At 46.9% G+C, this 14,109-nt stretch overlaps 2 protein-coding genes across 2 annotated transcripts in view; both read right to left on the reverse strand.

Annotated features, from left to right (window-relative positions):
* Nucleotides 1-14,109, reverse strand: part of LOC119967761 (collagen alpha-1(XIX) chain-like) — a 252,900-nt gene that overhangs the window by 164,884 nt on the left and 73,907 nt on the right. Inside the window, exon 5 of the mRNA XM_038800683.1 lies at nt 2,845-2,898. The gene's annotated coding sequence lies outside the window, so the exon portion shown is untranslated. The remainder of the gene's footprint in view (nt 1-2,844; nt 2,899-14,109) is intronic.
* The window catches only part of LOC119967970 (collagen alpha-1(XIX) chain), a 287,876-nt gene that overhangs the window by 30,679 nt on the left and 243,088 nt on the right, over nt 1-14,109 (reverse strand). The gene's annotated exons all lie outside the window — the stretch shown is intronic.

A 14,109-nucleotide genomic window follows, 5' to 3' on the forward strand; every position in this document is an offset into this window, starting at 1 on the left:
TGACGTTTCCATTCATGTTTTTATGAATGGAAACGGCAAGTGGCTGAACGACGCTAGTAAAGCCAGCTGGATGCTATGTGACTTATCTTGGCCAGCATTTCACACCCGCGATTTTTGTACCTCGCGAATCATGCGACCCCCGAAATTTAGGCTTCAAATTAGGTGCTCAAAAGTCGCATGTTACGCGAGTATATACGGTATGTGTCTTACTGTCACCAACACATACAGATTCTGCATTTTCCAATAAACTGCTCTACTGTTAGTACTGTTGGGTTATAAAGCACCTGTGAAGAGGCTATGAATTGGGGAGGAATTTCTGGTCCCCGCCCACCATGTTTACCAGCGGGAACGGCGGCTCACCATTGGCCTTCCTTGGGGTCTTCCAGTCCCGTTGATGCCTACGGTGTTTTACTTGGCTCAACCGTCCCAGTGCCGGGGAACCCGCCACGGGGATGGGGGGAAGGGGGGGGGGGGGGGCTGCTTTTGAAGGTCCCGACAATGGGAAGGCTGGAAAAACCTGCTTGTTGTATTAAATGTAAAGGTGCTATCTAAATGCAAGTTGTTATGGTGGTGGTTTGGGAGAACGTTATCCTCTTCCCTCGCCCAAGGATGCAGAGTCCACATTGTCATGCTGTCTGAAGGTAGTTGCCTCATCACAAACCAGCGGTCGTATCTAGGTCCTTCCTAGTATGCCGGCATTAACTCCACATGAGGCTGTCCACTGACAACTGGCTATTGGGAGAGAAAACTCATTCTTAACAACATCATGGAGTAGATTTTTTAAAAAGCCTCTCTGGCACCCACTGCTTCAGATGGTGGCAATTGCGCAGCGAGAGGCGGGTGGTGGAGTTAATTCCGGAATTAACTTTCCTTTTTAAAGGTTTCTGTGTTACATGTTGTTCACTCAAGATGATGGGTATTTGGGAATAGTGAAAGTCAGTTCACAAATGCAACTGTGCAGCTGTTCCGAGCTCTAAGAAGTCTCAGGATAAGGAGCGTCGGGTCGGTGTGTAACAGGATCTGGTACACAGCTGACATTCTTCACTGCATGGTGTGTTATTTGGAGTACAGAGAGAAAGGGCGAAGGAGACCTCCCACTTCAATTTAATGCTGACACAGAGCTGAATGGCCATTCTGGAAATGGCCAAATCAGAAGGGCAAGTTTGATGGAGGACGCTCACCTGAGCGAGCTAGAAACTCAGGCAGAGGGACTCCATGTTGATCAGTCTACAGCCCAGTGAATGAAATAAGCAATCCTTCAAAATTCCCTGTTTCGAACAACAGTTAAGGTCGCAGGTTAAAGAGCAGCAATTCCTCTGATGAAACAGCATACAGCTACATATGATTACAAAATGATTAAAGGATTTGATAGGCAAGATAGCGAGAAAGGGGTTCCTCTGATGGGAGAGTTAAGAACAAGGGGATATAACCATAAATCTGGAGCGTGGCTGTTCAGAGGTGATGTTAAGAAACACTTCCTCACACAAAATGGAGTGGGAATATGAAACTCCCTCCTCCCCAAAAAGCCATCAAGGCTGGGGCTCAATTGAAAATCTTGAAGCTGAGATTGGTAGGTATTTGACGGACAAGAGTATTCAGGGTTATGGAACCCATGTGGGTATGTCATATGCTGATATTCACCGACGTTTAGCTGTTGTGCGTGAAGCTGGGATCAGATTGTTTTTTGATGCTACATTTAATAAGAGGAGTGAGAAAGAAGCCACACCCTTCTGAAACAAAATGGCTGATGGCAGAAAGGACAATTAAAAAAAACGAGCACCAAGGAGACATTTCCGTTCCGATTCATTTCCAGTGCCATTTCTAATTTAATAATCTAATAAAATAAAGAATGATGGATTATATTATTCTCAGCCAAACTCGCCATTGTCCTTCTTGGTGACCTCTCAACTTCCACCCGCTATAACTCCAAAATTGGCCCAAGACACCAACCCATATACCCTGCCCCCATACCCGGCACGTTAGCACAGTGGTTAGCACTGTTGCTTCACAGCACCAGGGTCCCGGGTTTGATTTCTAGATTGGGTCACTATCTGTGTGGAGTCTGCATGCTCTCCGTGTCTGCGTGGGTTTCCTCCGGGTGCTCCGGTTTCCTCCGCCAATTCCCAAAAGACGTGCTGTTAGATAATTTGTACATTCTGAATTCTCCCGCCGTGGACCCGAACAGGCGGTAGAATATGGCGTCGAGGGGCTTTTCACAGTAACTTCATTGCAGTGTTAATGTAAGCCTACTTGAGACAATAAAGATGATTATTATGAATAACCGTCACTCGTCAACTACCCCAGTCACAGATCTAGACTCACTCTCTATTCCTAAACCTGTCAGATTCACAATTTTCACTTTAGTTTACACATCTCTCAATGTCTTTGGCCCGTCCAATCTCTGAAGTCTTCTTCAGCCTTATGCTAGCTGCTTCTGTCTTTTTGCCCTCTCGCTTGCTTCCTGTGGATCTCTCTAACCCAACACACTTACTCTCATTCAATATTGGTGGGAATCTTTTCAGCTATCTGAGCTCTCCTCTCAGAAACTCTCTCCACTGAACCATTCACCTCCCCCAACACCTACAAAAAAAACGTAACTCAAATCCTTCTTTTCAAACAAATCTTTGGTTTTACATTAAATATGCTATGTTTCTGTTAGCATAATCCTGGACATGTTCTAGCCTTGTTGAGACTGGCTAGAGATTTCCCAGACTCCTTCTGTTCAGCGACCTTTCACCTTTTTGACCATCCAGCCTGTGATCAGCTTCGAACCCATTCTCCAGTCATTTGAAAAAGACAATGGGCACAAATCAACACGGACAGCAGAAAGACAAGTGTACTCACCGGAGGTCCGGGGGGGCCTAGATTTCCTGCAGGTCCTCGTCTACCTCGTTTTCCCTTAAAAGAAAATAAACACAAATGAAGGAAGTTTATTCAGGCTGCAATCGGCTAGAGCCTCGACATGAAATATAAGGGGAGATAAATGAATGTCCCATCACTGAGTGCAGCAGGAAAGGAGAATAGGGAAAGGAGAAATAGATCATTAAAAAATAATGGTTGGTTCCCCCGAATCGGCAATTCCCTTGACCCTGCCCCCAACCCGAAACTGCCTCCAAATTCTCAATGAAGCTATTATTACCGGACTCCCTGAGTATTTCCCCGGAGCTATCGGGAGCGGCGCTTTTGCTAGTGTTTTCAATCCCGACCCCCTGCACAAACTCTCCTCCATTCTGACCCACTGGGAATCAACTCCTCTGACCCAGCTCCGCACCTTCTCCACATTCGCTGCCCAGTAATAACACATCAGGTTCGGGCTCTGTATCTCCTTTCCGGCAAAATCTCGAACCTGCATGTATCTAAACATTTCCCCCTGCTCCAGCCCATACTTCGCTTCCAGCTCCTTCAATCCTGCAAACCGACCCCTAAGAAACAAATCTTTTAGTGTCTTAATCCTCTTTTCTTTCCATTTCTGAAAATTGCCATCCCACTTCCCTGGCTCAAATGTGTGAGAAGGGGATAGTGTCAGCGGTTTACGGAGCTATTTTGGAAGAGGAGAAGGGCACCACTAGAAGGGATCAAAGCAAAGTGGGAGGAAGAGTTGGGAGAGGATATGGCTCCAGAGTGAATGCCTCCACCTCGTATGCGAGGTTGGGGCTGATACAGCTGAAAGTGGTATTCAGAGCACACCTCACGAGGGCAAGGATGAGCCGATTCTTTGAAGGAGTTGAAGATGTGTGTGAACATTGCGGGGGGAGGGGGGGGGGGGGGGGGGGGGGCTAATCACATTCATATGTTTTGGTCCTGTCCAAAGCTGGAGGATTACTGGAAGGAGGTTTTTAGGGTTATCTTTAAAGTGGTACATGTGAAACTGGACCCGGGCCCCCGGGAGGCCATATTCAGGGTGTCGGACCAACCAGGGTTGGAAATGGGTGCGGAGGCAGGTGTTGTAGCCTTCACCTCGTTGATCGTCCGAAGGCAGATCCTGATGGGTTGGAGAGCAACCTCTCCACCCTGTGCCCTGGCGTGGCGAGGGGACCTGTTGGAATTCTTGACTCTTGAGAAGGTTAAGTTTGAACTGAGGGGAAGGATGGAGGGGTTCTACAATTCATGGGCATTATTCATTATGCACTTTCAAGAACTGGATAATTGAACATTAGTTTGGGGGGGGAGGGTGGTTGGGAGGGTTGGGGGGAGGGGGGGCGGTGTGTGTTAATGGTGACTATGGGTGATTCCTGATTCCTTTTTGTCATTTGTTTCTGTAAACATGCAGGCTAATGTTTGGGGTTTAGTGGGAGGATGGGATCGTTGTTATTGATATGGGGATTGACATATTTGTTCCTGATTATTGTTTATTGTTGGTGGGTGTAAATTTGGGAGAAAATGTGAAACAGGAGAAGAATAAAAATATTTTAAAAAACATAATGGCTGGGAAACTCCAAGGGCTTTTTCCTCCCAAGTGTTTAATGTTTTCTTATGAAGTTTCTGAATGGTTGCTGATCGTTTCTGCAGTCCCTGTGTACACACAACCTTTTTCAAAGAACTCAGTGAATATAGATTGGTACTCAAAGCTCTGACTGCTGTGACCTGCACTGGCTCCAAGTCCAGGAACCCTTCGATTTTAAGTTTATTGCTCTTATTTTCAAATCTCTCCATGGCCTCGCTAATGCCCCACCCCACCCGCCATCATTGTACATCTGTGCTTCTGTAATTGTGCAATCTTAAATATCCCCAATTTTCATTGCTCTGCCATTGGTGACAGTGCCACCTGCTGTCTAAATGCTGGAACTCTCTCCAACTGTTCCTTTCTTTAAGGGCTTATCTTATCCCTTATTTTGACTGTTTGTCACATGTCCCTTGAGGGGTGCCTTTAAAAAAAAAATTATTTTGTGTGATGTGTGGGCATCGCTGGCTGGGCCAGCATTTGTTGCCCATCCCTATTTGCCCTTGAACTGAGCGGTTTGCTAGGCCATTTCAGAGGGCAGTTAAGAGTCAACCACTTTGCCGCGGGTCTGAAGCCACAAAATCAGAAGTGGGGATATTCGCTGATGTATACACAATAATAATCTTTATTATTGTCATAAGTAGGCTTACATTAATACTGCAATGAAGTTACTGCGAAAAGACCCTAGTCGTCACACTCCAGCGCCTGTTCGGGTACACAGAGGGAGAATTCAGAATGTCCAATTCACCTAACAAGCACATCTTTGGGGACTTGTGGGAGGAAACGGGAGCGCCCGGAGGAAATCCACACAGACACAAGGAGAATGTGCAGAGTCCAAACAGACAGTGACCCAAGCCGGGAATCAAACCCAGGTCACTGGCACTGTGAAGCACTGAGCTACCGCATCAGTACCATTTGCGACTACTCAGATACTGAAGCAGTCCATGCCAATATGCAGCAAAACCTGGACAACATTCAGTCTTGGGCTAATATGTGAAAAGTAACCTGCTCCCCCCATGCTCCTTAAAGCCTTTGGTCACTAGCCTTTCGCTCATTCATGGGGCACTTCGATAAAGCTCCTGTGAAGCACTTTGGGACGTTTTGTAGCCATCAGGGATGGCCATTTCCAGCATGTAAATTGGACACTCACAGAGCATACAGGGAAAAATGGACAATGCAAAGTAACAGGCAGGCACAGAGCCTGAATGTATATTTAAAAGACAGACTGCAGACAGAACCGAAATACTTGGCCGATTTGCACATTGATGGCCCATCTCCGATGAACAAAGACTGGTGCTCAGGTAGCCGATACCGTCCCAGACATTCCTGCGCCACTACCTCAGCAAGAAGATACAAACAAAGCAAGGCCAACGGCCACTTAGGACACGCCCAGCCATCAAGGCACCCGCCCCTTTATTGGCTCAGATCGATGGCAGTGATCGAGAAGCAGCCCAATTAATTGGGGCTAAGGTTAAGGCCCGCCTAAAAGCGTGCAAAGCCCCCCCCCCCCCCCCCCCCCCCCCCCAAGTATAAGAAGGAACCCCCGCCATATGTTCAGCCTCTTGGAATTGGCTCTCAACTGGAGAGACCCCTCCACCTGCACCACCAGAAGCAGTACGTTCAAGTTCAACGCTCGCTACCAGACGGACGACCTTAGCTGTACTCCGGTTACCTCTTCAAACCCAACAGCCTCAGATCCAAATAACGGCCATTGTTCCTCTGGCCTAATTGGGCACCCGAAGTTAAGTATTGGTGTTAGTGATGGACATAGTTTAGCCTGTAGTGTTATTGTGCATGAGTGAACTGTACTGTGTGTAAATAAAGTACCATTGACTTTGAACTAACTAACTGGTGTATTGGTACTTTGATCGGTATTCGGTTAAACCTTGTGGCGGTATCGAGAGATACCTGCCGACTCTGAAAGCATATTCATAATTATGATCAAGAAAGGCGACCTTATTGACTGCAATATTTATAGCCACTAAAAGAGAGAAACAGTTTTTACTGTGTTAAAGGTGCTACATAAATGCAAGTTGCTGTGGTTGATTTTTTTCCCTCTTCAATGACCCAATTATCGCCTTGACTGAGAGAGAACAATCCATTCAGGAGAGACTGGGGACTGAGCCAACAAGTGTCTATGAGCCAGTACTATAGCAAGGGGCAGCTTTCAAACATCCCTGTGTGTGTGTGTGTGTGTGTGTGTGTGTGTGTCAGGAGACTGTAATCTTATCAGTGGACCTCCTCTATTCAAAAACACATCAAGGAAGAAAGCAGGTAATTACAGAGTAGTCAGCCTACTATATTGGTCCTGAGCAAGCATCTGGAAGCCAATAATACCTGATAAAACGAATACTTAGCTCAAAAGACATGGATTAATTAAAAACAGGCATGAGGGATTTGTAAAACTCAAGTCATGCCTGACAGATTTAATGCAGTGTTTTGAGCCATGTATTGATGGGAAGAAATGCTGTGGATTATATGGATTCTCAAAAGGTTTTTGATAAGGTCCCACATAGAAAGCTCATTGATAAATGTAAATGGAGTGCGGCGGTATTGATGCAGGGGAATTGGTTCAAGGACAAGGACAAAGCCAGGCTTAATGCGTGTTCTTTGGACTGGGAGGCTGTGGATTTGGCCTTTTGGTTCTTACAGCAGCAACAGAGGCCAGCCCACTCCGAGGTACGGGCAGTCGGTAAGGAAGCCTGGCAAGCTATAGGTACCAGTTAAATACCCAGGTGCAGCTGGTGTTGAATGGTCTGGTGGAGGCCTCTCTAGCAGTAACAGATACACCCAATAGATATTCGTGATTGTGGATGGGTCAGGTGGCAGAGTCCCTGATTATTATTCTTCCAGCTGGTGGCTCAGCAATAATTTTAAAGGGACATATCCTAGATCTGGTAAAACGGATCAGAGTGCGCACAGCACTCCCTCTAATCTGTTTGGTCATAGATTAGCAATTGAAATTCTGGGCATGTTTTAGGGTTTCTATTTGCATATTAAAAAGGGCAGGAAATAGGCCATGTAACACCAAAAAACAAAGGTGACACCTCTTAAAGGGGAGATGTACACTTTCGACAGCGGTTAACTGTTGTGAAAGGGTTAAAGTGGTTCAAAGAGGACTTGAGTGGGCACTTAGGCTTCCAGGGTGCAGGTTTGGAAACCCTGATCCAGGTTGTCCAAAAGACAAGAGAGATCTCGGCTGGGGGGAGCTGAATGGTTCCCAGACAGGGGGCGGGATTCTCTGATCCTGAGGCTAAATGTTGACGCTGTTGTAACGGCGCTGGAGCGACCCACGCCGCTCCATGCGCAGTGGCTCCCTTCTCCGTGCCGGCCCCGACGCAACATGGCGTAGGGTTACAGGGGCCGGCGCGGAACAAGAGGCCCCAGCCCGAAAGGCCGGCCTGCCGATCGGTTGGCCCTGATCGTTGGCCAGGCTACAGCTACAGGCCCCCCCCCCCCGCCCCCCGTGGCCGGGTCCCCTTCCCCCCACCAGGCCTTCCCCAGATGCATCCACGCCGAGGTCCCGCTGGGTCAGAGGTGTGGACGGCTCACACATATTTAACTATTTTACGTAAAGTGATTGACAGAGTTGCTTCCAATGCTGACTAACATCACAGAAGAGCAAAGTTGAGTAACAAAATAAACAATAATAGTTGTGCAGAATGATTTTAAGGAAGAGCCGGGGCACGGCTTTTTTAGCATGGCCGCTCGGCCCATCCCTGCCCGAGAATCACCGGGGGGAGGGGGGGGGGCCCGTAGAGCTGTCCCCGAATCGGCGGACCAGCGTCAGGGCAGCGTAGCGGGATTCGTGCCGGTCCCGGCATTTCTCCGGCCCGGCCCCGGGGTGAGAGAATACCGCTCAATATCTACACCCTCTAGCAAAAAGAGGTCAGAGAGGAAGTCAATAGCAGGAGTTTGTCAAGGTAAAATCTTACTTCTCACATCAATCACTGTCTGCTCACAGTTCCATCAACATCATCTTCGATAGTGACTGTTACAGAGCGTGAGGTCAACAGCACCAGTTTAAGGCCATTACTGGCTTGTTAAAGCTGATTGTGGCAAGTTAAAGTCAGGCCCAAGGATGTAAACAGTTTTAACCTCCAAGAGTCAGTACTGGGACCATTGCTCTTTTCAATATATGTGGAAGCAATCTGGAATTGGGTCTGGAAGAACCATGCCACAATTTTCTGATGAGAGAAACATACTGGGAGGTATTTAATGGAAGCTTTGGGGCACTTGCCCACCAGATGGATAGCTGGCAGAAAGCTCTGCGTGGCTTCTTCAAGGGACTTGACTGAACCTTTCCTGGGATTAATGACCCTTGGGTGATAGTCCATCCTGCCAAATGCCTGTAAGAGCTGGTGACTATATTGAGCAGCTGTGCCACTGTGTAGGCAGGGTATGATGCACACCTGAGGGCCAGTAGCATTTCCGAATCTAATGCCCTGGGCGAGTGATGGTGGGAAGGAATTTCTGGGATTGCGATCATGGGTCGGCAGCAAGTGAAGGGAGTGGCTCTCAGCGAATCTCTCATTTTCCTGATCCAGGATACTGTGATCAGTCACTGATAGCCTTTGAATGTGATCTCAACAATTGTGTTCAATTCCGCTCATAAGGATAACATAACGTTAGCCTTCTTGACTAAGTGCTGCACCTGCAGATTGACTTTGTGACACATGCACAAGAACGCCTAGACACCCTGTGGTGAATGTGATTCACACCGGATTATAATCTGTATATACATGTGCCTATATTGTAAGTACAGTTGCACTACCTGACCACCAGGGCGAGTAGCTCTGGGAATGCTCGAGAATTGTACTGGGCTTCTCCCTTGGTTCCGCCCAGGACTCCTCCCCCTGGAGCTGCTGTATAAAGATCAGTGCCACATGGTCAGCCGGCCAGTTCACCAAAAGTTCAATGGCTAACCGGCTGGCTCTGTTGTGAGTATATTAAAACCGCTATTCTAATCCTACAAGCACGTGTCTGTAGAATTGTTGGTTCCAACACACCCTTTCCCATCAGCACTCTGCAGTTGTTCTCCATTTAAGTAATACTCCCTTCTGCCAAAGTGAACAACTTTACACTCTCCCACATACTCCATCTGCCTATTTATTCCTTCCTACCTACCTTTGTGTCATTTGTAAATTTAGCTACCATGCTTCACTCCTCCCATCAAGTCACTGAAGTAAATTGTAAAAAGATGAGGTCCCAGCACAGACCACTGTGGTCACATCCTACTAATCAGCCAAACACCCATTTATGCATACGCATTTTTCAACAAGCCAGTCAATCTTCAATCAGGGCTAATATGTTACCCCCTACGCCATCAGTTTTTATTTTTTGCAATAACTATTGATGTGGCACCTCATCAAATGCTATCTCGAAATAGCTGGGGCTGGTTTAGCTCACCAGGCTAAATCGCTGGCTTTTAAAGCAGACCAAGCAGGCCAGCAGCACGGTTCGATTCCCGTACCAGCCTCCCCGGACAGGCGCCGGAATGTGGCGACTAGGGGCTTTTCACAGTAACTTTGTAACATTGAAGTAACATTGAAGCCTACTCGAGACAATAAGCGATTTTCATTTTCATTTCAAGTACAGTATATCTCCAGGTTCCCCTCTATCCACAACATATGTTACTCCTTCAAAGAACACTAGTAAATTGGTTAAATACAAGAAGGGAGTGAAGTTCGGTTTGACTGACACCACTTTTCAGCACCTCAAAGCGGAAGCCAAGAGCAGACTGTTGTTGAAAAGTTAAAATGACTTGAAAGAGGTACTGAGTGGACACTCGGGCTTCTAGGTTGCATGTTTGGAGACCCCAATCCAGGTTGGGGTGGAATGGCTAGGACAGTGGGGATCCTGTTCGTCTTAAAGTTGGAGGTGGAATGGGGCTGAGTGCCCTCTAGATACCATCTCCCCTCCATTCAGTGCACCCTAGTCTCCTTGTGGGAAGAAGTCAGGATCTCAGTTCTAATTGGAGGGCTGCAAAGCAGTAAAAGATTCAATGATATCACCAGATTTGTCAAGGTAAAGATGTTACCTCTCACATCAACAACGTTTTGCACGCACACACATCCAACAACTCTAGCCTCCCTCATCACAATAATTTCCTCCCATGCGTCCCTCCAATCTCCTAGTCACTCCATTTTTTTTTACTCCAACTCCTTCTACTCCTCCTCACACAATCTGAACTTTCCCACTCATCTCGATTAATATATTCACCTTCTCACGCCGTGCATCTTACACACTATATAACTATTCAAATGCGACAGGCACATTCTAACATCAGCTGACATCAATACATTCCCTCCTTCCTGCAGGAGAAGACTGTATACAATATATGGTAGGAACGGGTATCTGGAGGGTAATGGATACAAGGAGACCGTGCCGGGCAGCACGGTAGCATAGTGGTTAGCATAAATGCTTCACAGCTCCAGGGTCCCAGGTTCGATTCCCCGCTGGGTCACTGTCTGTGCGGAGTCTGCACGTCCTCCCCGTGTGTGCGTGGGTTTCCTCCGGGTGCTCCGGTTTCCTCCCACAGTCCAAAGATGTGCGGATTAGGTGAATTGGCCAGGCTAAATTGCCCTTAGTGTCCGAAAAAAAATAAGGTTAATGGGGGTTGTTGGGTTACTGGTATAGGGTGGATACGTGAGTTTGAGTAGGGTGATCATTGCTCGGCACAACATCGAGGGCCGAAGGGCCTGTTCTGTGCTGTACTGTTCTATAGTATTCTATGGATACGAGGCGGCTATTAAAGGAAGTGGAGAGTCCCTGGTTTGTATTTGACTGGTCCGCGTAGGGCTTGTCTGTGAAGAGGAGCAGAAAAAGTTGTGCCACAGCAAACCACAAACTTATCAATTCAAACACAAGAGAAACTTCCTTGATTGGAATGATGATTAAAGGTTAACACCTGTAAACTGTCCTGAATGTGAAATGAGAATGAAACTAAAGAACTGAGTTCCCATTCCTCAGTCACCTGTGTTGCAAAACCTTCCATTGATTCCAGTTGTCAGCTCTGGTTGGACGTATTCCTGAAGGTATCATCACATGACCTCATGCCTCCAACTGCCCCTTAAGAAGTCTTACAACACCAGGTTAAAGTCCAACAGGTTTGTTTCAAACATTAGCTTTCAGAGCGCAGCTCCTTCCTCAGGTGAAGAAGCAGTGCTCCGAAAGCTAATGTTTGAAAAAAACCTGTTGGACTTTAACCTGGTGTTGTAAGACTTCTTACTGTGCTCACCCCAGTTCAACGCCAGCATCTCCCCATCCAACTGCCACACCTTACATCCCTGCCATTGGTCAGCTATGCATCCAATCATCTTGATCTATTGTTAAGTCAACAGACAATGCATCACCTGATTATATGAATATTGACCACCAGCTGAACAACCATTCCCCTCATCTCTCTTAGCACCTTGGGATGTGTGGAGGTCAGAAGAGATGTTACATAAATGCAAGCCTTTCTTCTGTTTGCTTTTGTGCCAAAACCCATGATCACACTCCCTGAGAATTATGATATACCTAATACGCTATGATTAGTTGTTGTGACACCCACTCATATTGTATTTTACACATGTATGGTCATGATATGTGCAAGATGTTTTAACCCAATTTACAGCGCTATATTCAGGGCAGATGTTGACAAAATCGAGCGATTCCATAGCAACTGGCAGGCGACAGCCATTTAATATCTCAGAGTCACAAATGACTAGGCTCGATCCTAATCTGTCCGTTTCCTGTTTCATAAATAAAAACATAGGAACGCAAAAGAAACCAGATGTTAAATGCCACATTACTCTAAACATTTGCACTTCCAACTTTGAGGAAGATAAACGAGCTGAGAATATGAGATGCACATTACTGCCGTAAGACTATGGGCTGCCATTCAGAAAAGCAACACCAGTCTGCCAGTCACTGCGGTGAAAGGTCAGGGGGCATGCCACGTGAGGAACAGTCATCGATACGTTGGGCCTACACTTTCCTTACACTTGGCACGGTAGACGCATTTGGGAGCGGTTTCTGGCAAAGGACAGTAAGTGCTGCTTTCAAGTCAATTATATCTGACATCTTCTCTGACCAGCCCAGTCATTTGGAAAGAATCTGTGTGGCCCAGAAAGACGTACTGTGTTTCACTGGCAATAAAATAAGATGTTAGCAACAGCATGTGAGGATCTCTCATGTCCGGAAGTCAAAAGCAGGCTATTGCACCACCGGATAGTTAAGTGACAGTTATAAATATGGACATGGAATACTTAGATTGAATGCTTAGGTGGAAACGTCTTAAAAAATGAAATGAGCAGGCGGTTCAGGAAATAGCCTGTGTGTCTGTCGATCAATAGCCACAGTGTTCCATTCCAAGTGTCGCCTGTTGTTAAGCAACGTGCAAGAGTGAGTTCCCTCATTCCTCAATAAAAAGCCCCCCCCTCACCTTTAGGATGAGTCCTGTTGGTGGGTGGTCAATAGCCGGAAGGCCAGGTTACCTAACCTTCTCAGCTGAGGGAGCTGACTCGATGGATCCAGACTGACACTCCAGTGTGGAGTACTGAGAGAGGGTTGATAGATGGTGTGTTACAGTTCACGCTGCAGCAACATGAGGAGGAATTGCTTCATTTAGCAGGTGGTGAACCTTGAAATTCTGTGCCCCAGAGGGCTGTGGAGGCTCATCATTGAGCATGTTCAAGACGGAAGAAATGGATAGATTTCAAGATACCAATGATAACAAGGGATATGGGGCTATGCGGGGGGGGGAAATGACATTGAGGTAGATGATCAGTCATAGTCTAGATGAATGGTGGAGCAGGCCTGAGGGGCTGAATGGCCTAATCCTCCACCTAGTTCTAATGTTTCTATTTCAGGCATGTTGTAGCCTGGAGCTATGGATAGTGACAGTAGTGTTCCAACATTCTTTCTCTCCCAAGGCTGTCCAAGAATATCCCACTCTTACTACGTGTCACTGGCATGCATTGGAGGGACAAATAAGTTGGTACTCAACCTGTGCGGCCATGTTATGAACATACTTTCCTTGACCATGAAGTCCTGGAGTGGGACTTAAACCCGGAGGTTCTGCTTCAGAAGGCATGATGTTACCCAGTGCAATACTGGACCTCCCCTGAGGGAGCGGTCTGCTTATTTATGACATGGAGCCCAGTGTTAAATACGCTGCTGAGTGGTTGAAGGCCACGCAGGGAATCCAGGTTTGCGCAAAGCTAGCAGTGCTTAAAGCCAGACGGCACCTTTAAAACGGAAGGGGTATTCTGTCTGCAGCAGGAACCAAAAGGGGCTGGGGAGATTGCCTCACCTGGAAGAAGAGTGACTATTGTGCAACAGAGATGGAAATGTGCTCCCTGTCTCTTAAATTCCACATTGAAGACCTTGGTTCGGGTAGTGAAGTTAAGGATAAGTATCATCTATCCACAGGGGGCCAGGGGGTTGATTAGGAAAACTCTGGGATGCAATGGCAGCACATAACTTTCTCAATCAATGCCAGAAGAAGTTCAATGACGTCACATGAGTGGTCAAGGTCAGTGAATGCTCCTTCAAATACTTTATCCCACCAACTGCACCTTATTTTCATACACTGCTCCATTCACCACACCCCCATCATTCACAAGATAGGAACATTGGTCTACTGCTGCTTCTAGGTCCTATCAGCCATTTGACCATTCATT

The sequence above is a fragment of the Scyliorhinus canicula genome, chromosome 6 (assembly GCF_902713615.1).
Source record: "Scyliorhinus canicula chromosome 6, sScyCan1.1, whole genome shotgun sequence".
Lineage (NCBI taxonomy): Eukaryota > Metazoa > Chordata > Chondrichthyes > Carcharhiniformes > Scyliorhinidae > Scyliorhinus > Scyliorhinus canicula.